This window comes from Silene latifolia, chromosome 7 (assembly GCF_048544455.1).
Source record: "Silene latifolia isolate original U9 population chromosome 7, ASM4854445v1, whole genome shotgun sequence".
Classification (NCBI taxonomy): domain Eukaryota; kingdom Viridiplantae; phylum Streptophyta; class Magnoliopsida; order Caryophyllales; family Caryophyllaceae; genus Silene; species Silene latifolia.
The window spans coordinates 50,522,305-50,531,439 of record NC_133532.1 but is presented as its reverse complement, the minus strand read 5'-3'; the positions used below and the strand labels follow the sequence as shown (position 1 = coordinate 50,531,439).

The following is a 9,135-nucleotide window of genomic DNA, read 5'->3' as shown; positions in this document are numbered from 1 at the left end:
GATCGAGTAGAATCTTCATCAATATCGCTCGATCGAGTAGTTTTTTCACTCGATCGAGCAACTCCATTTTGCTCTTCACTCGATCGAGTAGAAAAACTACTCGATCGACCAGTCTGCTTTTCCTGTTCACTCGATCGAGTGGAATTTTCACTCGATCGACCACTTTCTTCATCAAATCTACTCGATCGACCCCCAAAAACCAGTCGATCGAGCACCTTCTTTGCCGTGAGCTCATTTTCTTCGCCAGAACACTGTTCACCATCAGTTTTAGCCTTCTTTGGGTCTGATTTTTGCATTTCCAGTCCCTCATATGAACGACCGCTTCTCAGATTTATAAAATTTACCGTCTCATGTGGATTCTTCTCATTTTGAGTCGGTAATTGACCCTGCTTCCTTGAAGATTGATTAGTGGCTAATTGGGCAACTTGAGTTTCAAGTGCCTTTATGGACGCATCTTTCTGTTGATCACTCAATTGCCACTACTTCGTGAAGGCTTGCAACATAGACTTAAGCTCACCAATTTCACTCACCCCACCGGAAGATGATGCACCGTGATTAGGAGGAGTAAAGGAAGGAGGCTTCTGATAGCCTTGTTGATTCTTGTGTGGAGGGACATAAGGCTGCTACTGGTGCGGAGGAGGTGTAGGATTGAGCACATTTTGACAGTCCACCTCAGATTGGGATGGACTGCCCCTTGATTATTGTAATAGGAACCCCCTCTTTGCCTATATTGCTGAAAGGCAAGGACTTGTTCCTTCTCCACAAGACAGCCAACAGCAGTGTGACCATCATTACTACCACATCTCTCACATGTGACGGTCTCTCTTTTAGTAAGAACATGGACCATCTGAGGCTCCCCAGCAGCTTATAATTCCAGCTTGTCGAACCTAGCATTCATGGTCTCCAGCTGAGCCAAAACCTGCTTATCAACTGCATGAACTGTTCTAATCCCATCTCTCGGGTTCCCATACTCAGCACTATGATTCGCCATCTCTTCAATAAGGGACCATCCCTTATCATCATCTGTATTCTCCTGGAATCTTCCACTAGATGCCGCATCAAGTATGGCCCTTTGGTCATCATATAGCCCATTGTAGAACTGATTAGCTAGAAACCATGGGTCAAAACCATGGTGAGGAATAGACCTCACCAACTTCTTAAATCGCGACCACGCCTCATAGAAACTTTCATCGGGAACCTGTCTGAAACTAGTAATCTTGGCCCTCAGCAGATTAGTGCGTTGTGGAGGGAAATATCTCTTGTAAAATGCAAGAGCAAGAGACTCCCAATCAGAACCCCAAAGAAGTGTGCGGTCCAAGTCGATCCACCACTCCCTGGCTGAATCAGCTAAAGAGAAAGGAAATAGAACCTCCTTAATCTTATCTTGAGTTACCCCCTTAGTGGCGGGGATAGTAGAACAATAATCTGTAAAGACCTCCATATGCTTCCCCGGGTCTTCACCAGCCACACCTCTATAGATATATCGCTCCACCAGATAAATGTAAGAAGGACGGACGTCAAATGTATTCCCATCCTCAGTCTGGAGATTGAAACCTTTCGGAATAGAGGATGCTTTAGGCACTGAATGACTAGAAAGTTTAGGCATCTTTACTGTAGAAATCGGATTGTCTTCCGTGAAAAGAAAATGATCTAGCTCTGGCTCGAAAGTATTCAAGTCTTCCTTTCGTGATTTCCTTTGCAGACGGAGTCTATGCCTGAATAATCTCTCTTGTTCTGAATCAGCTGCAACTAACTCAAACCTGTCTGACCTGGGCATAAACAACACTGAAAGAAAATGAATAAGAACTGCCTCAAGGAATAAAAATTCCCTGAGACGGAAAAAATAAATGGAACTAAAAGAAATAGGGCAAATGCCTCCCCGGCAACGGCGCCAAAATTTGACACGTCAGTCGTGTACCTGTCAAAAATAAACTAACTAAACTAACTATATAGATAGGGAAGTCAGGTCGATCTCCACAGGGAGGCAAGATATTTGTAAAAGTCCGTCTATTTGGTCACAAATGGGGGGTGGGGGGGGGGGGTTGGTTTGATTTGTTTTCTAAACTACGAAGTTTTAAGGGAAAGAGAAATAAGGGTAAGAGTAGTAAAGGCAAGAAATAGGTTTAAACTATCAGATAGAGAGGGACATGTCAGGATTTTGGTTCGCTATGGTAGTCCAGTGACTCAGCTGTAAATGACTCAGATGAATTAATGTAAGACGGATGTTGAAAGGTCCTTTCGGTCCACTTTCTATTCTAAAATACCACTAACTTAACTTTCATTCTCGTCAGGATAGTCTATTGTTCATAGCAGGCCTATTTAGTCCAATCTTTCAATCTAGGATTAATTTTAGCCAGATTAAGGGATAACTCAGAAGCGTGCACTCAACTAAGTCGATAAATACAATTAAATTGCTATGGTGACAGAGTCTCGTAATTAATTCATCTGTTTCATTTACTACATCGTCACAATACTACCGCAGATCCCCTAATCCCAACATGAAAGGGGTTTAGCTACTCATGTCACTAATTAAACTAACAGCAGATAAAATTCCAGCAGTAAACTTTATGAAATTAACAATAAATCGCATAAAAGAGAAATTAGGGCAAAGGAATAAATGTAACGAAACGAAGAATTAAAGCAAACGAGAGATTAAATATTAATAAGGAAAGAGAAGAGGATTAAAATCTTGCGAATCCGGCGTAAAGAACAATCGAATCCGAGAAAAATAACCCAAGAAATAAAGTCACAGTGAAGAGAAGAGTAACGCAGTCAAGTTTACAGTCGAAAGTTTTGATAAGATAAAAGATATATCCTAATGACCTAGTAAAGCGTGCTTAAATAGCAAAGTAATTAAGTTTAGCGAAATAAACACTCACACGGGCTGTTTTAAAGCCCATAATAGCGAAACCACTCGATCGAGTGGAATAAAACCACTCGATCGAGCAAATCCTCAGCCTAATCTACTCGATCCAGTAGAAAGTTACTCGATCGAGTAACCCGTCTTTCTGCAGCTTAAGGATCGAGTAGAAATCTACTCGATCGACCATCCTGGGACGTAGAAACCACTCGATCGAGTGGTAAAACTGCTCGATCGAGTACTTAGTCTTCAAATCAGCTCAAGTCCGCCAACGACTGCCTCTTAATCCGTGCCATGACGCTTCCAAACGCAGTATCTCACTCTGGAAAATCCCGTCTCCTCTAAATGCATGCAAAAAGGACGAAAAAGAGTACGATTCCACTACTTTCGCGTTCATTTCTACAAAATGGACAAAACGAACCAAAGTAGCCAATTCGGGGCAAAATACCATAAAAACAGTATAAAAATGCATGGAAATACGTGCTGAAATAGGCTAAAAAGACTATATATTATGCACGTATCAGCACTGATGTGGCCGTCCCTTTCTTTTGATTTGACGATCATGTCATCGACATATAGCTCTACCTCCTTGTGCATAATATCATGTAGGAGAGTGGTAGCGGTTCTTTGATAGGTTGCTCTGGCGTTGATGAGGCCGAAAGGCATGACCGTGTAGCAATATGTACCCCATTGTGTAGTGAACGCAGTCTTGTGCATGTCTTCCTCAGCCATTTTAATCTGGTTGTACCCAGCATACCCGTCCATGAATGATAGGAGAGCATGTTCGGTAGTGTTGTCTACCAGAATGTCAACATGTGGCAAAGGGAAGTCATCCTTTGGACTCGCCTTGTTCAGATCCCCGAAGTCGACGCAAACCCGAATTCTTCCGTCTTTATTTGGTACTGGCACAATATTGGCCACCCAATCCTAGTATTCAGACACTTTGATGAAACTAGCCTTGAACTGTTTATCCACTTCTTCCTTGATTTTTAGGGCCCATTCAGGACGCATCCAGCGTAGCTTCTGTTTCACAGGTTTAGCCCCGGGTATAATGGGTATCCGGTGCTCTGCAATTTCTCTGTCAATCCCAGGCATGTCTCTGTAAGACCAGGCGAACACGTCCTTGTATTCGTGGAGGAGATCAATGAACTGTTGTCTTTCCGAGGGGTCCAGGGTTGTCCCTATCCTAAGTTCTTGAGGTGTATTGTTGGCTCCTACGTTTATAGGTTCGGTCTCCTCAATGATGGGGGTTCTGTTTTCCCGTTTGTCAAGTTCTTTGGCTAGGTGAGGTGGGTAGTCACTCAAGTCAAATTCCTCGTAGTCATTCAGAATTGCATTGCAGTTAAATTGAGACGAGTCATAAGCAAACTTAGCATTCATTAAGTTGACACGAGCAAAAAGCTCGGAAAGGACAGATATCTCGTGGTCAGTCAGAGGCGACACAACAGAGGAAGTGGCCCCTGGAACAGGCTCCAGGTTGTCACCTTTCATGGGAGGTGGGGTGACCCTAGTAGACTCAGCCTCTGAATCAGCCACGACTTTGTGGTAAAACAGTGGGAAGGGGACCTTGACTGGGACATTAGGAGTGTTAGGAGCTATGACAGACTCTGACTCTGACTCCGACTCGGACTCAGACTCAGATCCTTCTTTATTTCCTTCCTTGAACATAAGGCCTTCTCCAGTTGTGATCTTGAGAATGCGGCCTTGGCGATCGATCCACTTGACGGTCTTCCTCCAGCCTTGGGTAGCTTTCTCCGGGTCAGTATCGGAGATCAAGGCGGTTGGATCAAATTGATTGTCCTTCAGGGCGATGTTGATGATGTCCTCATAGTCGAGGTGTTTGACGTTATCTTCCCCAAAGAGGAGTGTGACAGCTTATCCGTCAAGGCATGGTGACGGCTTGGACTCAGTTGATGCAGCTTTGATGTTGTCGGGGATAAAGTAGCAGTCCTGGAAGACTTTCACTCCCGGATGCCTAGCCTTAGCCGCAGAGTCATAGATTGGCTCCGGAAAGCCATGGTAGAGCTCGGACTCTCCCTCGAGGACAAATTATCCATTGAGGGTCAGATGGTAGGGATGGAGGATAACCCTGTGCTTCTTGCGTTTTCGGACTAGGAGGTTCATCTCCTGGATATCTTCGTCGGTAGGTTCGTATCCTTACCCAAAGGGAATGTTGGGGACCTTAGCCTGTTTTAAGGGAGGCAATGGGTCTTTCAATGGATTGAGCGGCAAACCCGGGAAATAACCCTGGCGCATCATAATACGGTTGACCGTGAGGTTGGTGAACGGGTCACAATCAGAGGGCGTCAATTCATCAGTTATGGCGTTCACGGCTTGGAAACCCCACATTTCATTATCATCCTCCTCAATGGCTTGGGAGGCTGTTCCCCTTCTCATGACAGCTTTTATCGGGGAAGCGGGAATTGTAATCGTTTTCCCGTTGAAGGGGACCCTGATCTTCTGGTGGAGAGTTGAGGTGACCGCCTTGACGGCGTGAATCCAGGGACGTCCCAGGAGCATGTTGAAAGAAGTGTCGATGTCGACCACTTGAAAACTGAATTGTCTTTCCAGTGGTCCGGTTGCGACGGTTATAGTGACAAGCCCAGCGACCTTGCGACGAGTGTCGTCAAAGGCGCGTACTCCTTGATTTGTTGGGACCAAATCAGATTCCTTGATACCCAGCCTGTGGGCAGTCTTGAGAGGAATGACATTCACCGCGGAACCGTCATCCACGAGGACCATGGGTATATTTTTCTGGAGGCATTGTACAGTGATATACAGGGCCAGGTTATGATTAGCTCCGAACGGAGGGATATCCTCGTCGGAGAAGATGACTGGGTTCTTCAGATCAGGGGCGTCCCTCGTCATGTGCGCCACTATTTCTTCTGGGGAAGAGGTGGAGGGCACGGTTAACTTTCCCAAGGCCTGCAGCAAGGCCTGCTGATGCTCAAAAGACGTTGCGGTCAGTTGCCAGATCGAGATCTCGGCTTTTGCTTTCTAAAGTTGTTTCAGGATTGAGTTCTCAGGAGCCTTTGGTTGAGTGTCTACCTCAGGAACGACTTGGTCATTCGTTGTTGGAACGACCGTTGGATTGTTCGGATTTTGATAGGGACGTCCGGACCGGGTGAGATGCCCAATTTCTTTCGCCCACTTCTCCTTCCCTGGGATGATATAGACGTCCTCAACGTCATCTCTCCAGATGCCGTTAATTTCGGAGTCTCGAGGGTACCTTGGAGGAATGTTCCTCGGTGGGCAGTTCTTGTGAGGGATACTTTTGTGAGGGCGATTTTTATGGGGGTAGTTATTTTGAGGGTAGTTTATTTGAGGGTAGTTATTTTGAGGGTAGTTATTTTGAGGATGATTTTCGTGGGGTCTATGCCAGAATGGTCGCGGGAGCAATCCATCCTGGTGTGGCTAGTTTTGAATGCTTGGGGAATTCTCCCTCGGGCGCGGTGCTGGAGGATTGAAGATGAGTCGACGGTAGGCGTCGTCGAGTCGGGTGATTCTCTCAGAGTGGCTGGCTATGGCCTCCTCAACTTGTTGAAACATAGTGAGCATAGTGGCAGCACTAAACACAAACACTCCGTCTGAAGGATCTTTTTCCAAGACATTCACCTCGTCATCAACTGGCAGGATGAGGTGAGAGCAATCTAGGGTCGGCTCATCGTCAGAGATGGCGTGGATTCCCAGGGGATTCGTTTTGTTGTTTGGCTTAGTTGGTGGGGGTATAGGCAAATCTCCTTTCTCAATCATGTCTTGAATGAGGTGCTTGAGTATGAAGCAAGTTTCGGTATCATGCCCTTTTCCTCGATGATACTGACAGTAGGCATTGGGGTTCCAGAACCGGGACTTCTTGGCATCGGTCGGATCCGGGGTGGGTCCGATCGGTTGTAATTTCTCCTGGTCCATGAGCTTTTTTAGAGCACTTGCATAAGTCGACCCTATGTTGGTAAACACCCTCTGGGGGCGCTCAGTTCTCTTAGTAGATGGTTCAACGAGGTTAACCTCATCAATCTTGTTTGTCTGGCCGTAAGGGCGAGATCCGATTGAGGTGGATCCCTGATAACCTCTACCAGTGGTCTTTGCTAAGACACCCTTTCGGAGGTCGTCCTCAATGCGCATCTCAAGAATCTGCAGATCTTGGAAGGTCTTGATATTCTGATACCTCAGTAGGTTGGCATAAACTGGGCAGAGATTGTTGACAAACCTTTCCACCAAAGTTGACTCACTCGGCTTACTGACAAATTGAGTACTCACCCTCCTCCAACGGGTTAGGAACTCAGTGAACCCCTCCTTGTCATTTTGGGTTAGCACTTCGAGAGTACGGGTATTGGCCTGGATCTCGACATTGTCGGCATACTGTTTGGCAAACTCAACTGCGATCTCATCCCAAGTAGTAAGGTTTTTCGGATCAAGGGAGTAGTACCATTGGCGGGGGATCGGTTCCAAAGAGGATGGGAAGATCCGGGTAAAAAGTTCATGTTTGACCCCTTTAATGGCCATGTAGTCTTTGAAAGCACGGATATGGTTGAGTGGGTCCTCCACTCCTTTGAACTTAGGCACATCAGTCAGGGTGAAGTTGTCAGGTAACTGGTCCCCAACAGGTTCAAACCTTCGGTTGTTCTCAAGATGGATATTGTTACCCCGGGCTAGGAGTTGTTTTTCCAAGAGCTTCAGCGGCTTCTCAGTTTCAGTCAGAGGTGGGGTGCTATGTTCCCTAGTTTCCTTGTTCTCCAGGGCGTCGATACGGGTCTCGACGCGATCCAGGGTGACCTTAAGAGCGGTAAACAGGCTGGCTAGCTGATCAGTTGTGACATCTCTGTTGTTATCATTGTTTTTGCTGGACGAAGCTGAAGACGGGGCCATGGCTCTGAGGCAGAAAAACGGCTCACATTACAACTCAATTCGACACGGTTCCAAGACTGAACGCAGATAACACAGAGGACGAGACAGGGATCAGACTCAACAAGATGGGGGTGACCGTGTGTGGTCCCTCGGTGCTGACTCGATTTATGACGTGACGGTGTTGACCGAACTTTTGACACGAGTCCAGCATGACGGCGTGACGTCATTGGACGGGTCTCGTGGTGAGACGACTCATAAGTAAAGACCCATAAGTACGTTTTCTTTGATTCGATACACACGAGGCGGAATTGGAATGGTGGACTGAAGTTTTCGAAAATTGAAATTTTCAAAAAGATTCATTTGTCGCTTTAATGGACGGCTTCCGAAGATAGAAATCTCCGCAAGTCGATCAGTTGAAAGAGGCCGTCTTAAGTTTATTTGCAAAAGACGGTTTGAGTTCGAGTCGGCTCGAAAAACAGTGTATTATATCCCAAGACGGTTTTTGAAATTCAAAATTGTGTGTTTTGAAAATCAGGTTTGAAATGTTTGAAGAGGTCTCGGGGATGGTGTATGGTCCTCGGGATCTCGAAAGTGTCTCGAGAAAAGGGTGTGTGCTTTTCTCGGGTTTTGAAAGAGCCATTGTCGGTGTGAAACGTGTTAAAAATCCGTGTCTAGACGCGGCGATTATAACGGCGTAAAAAGGTGATTTGAAATGGTTGTTGAAAACCGGGCTTGAAAATCGTCATTACGAAGACCTAGAAAGGCGTGTTGAAATGGTTATACAAAACCAGGTTTGAAAATCGTCATTACGACGGCCTAGAGAGGCGTGTTGAAATGGTTATACAAAACCGGGTTTAAAAATCGTCATTACGACGGTCTAGAAAGACGTGTTGAAATGGTTATACAAAACCGGGTTTGAAAATCGTCATTACGACGGCCTAGAGAGGCGTGTTGAAATGGTTATACAAAACCGGTTTTGAAAATCATCATTATGACGGCCTAGAGAGGCGTGTTGAAATGGTTATACAAAACATGGTTTGAAAATCGTCATTATGACGGCCTAGAAAGGCGTGTTGAAATGGTTATAAAAAACCGGGTTTAAAAATCGTCATTATGACGGCCTAGAAAGACGTGTTGAAATGGTTATACAAAACCGGGTTTGAAAATCGTCATTATGACGGCCTAGAAAGGCGTGTTGAAATGGTTATACAAAACCGGGTTTGAAAATCGTCATTATGACGGCCTAGAAAGGCGTGTAACGATCGGCGAAAGACCGAGGTTTGAAATGGCCATTATAACGGCGCGAAAGGTGATTTTTGAAAGCTTGAAAATGACACGGAAGGACTTATGATCAAGTAGCACATAAGCACTCGCAGTTGATTATATTATGCATCATACTGACACGGGTTTTGGCTTAAAAGGGTGGGTTA

General features: G+C 45.6%; 1 non-coding gene across 1 annotated transcript; it reads left to right on the top strand.

The window, feature by feature from the left end:
- The first annotated feature begins 1,124 nt into the window (after positions 1-1,124).
- On the top strand, positions 1,125-1,231 carry LOC141593279 (small nucleolar RNA R71). The gene has a single exon (XR_012521378.1). It is a non-coding gene; the product is annotated as a small nucleolar RNA R71 (small nucleolar RNA).
- The last annotated feature ends 7,904 nt before the right edge of the window (positions 1,232-9,135 follow it).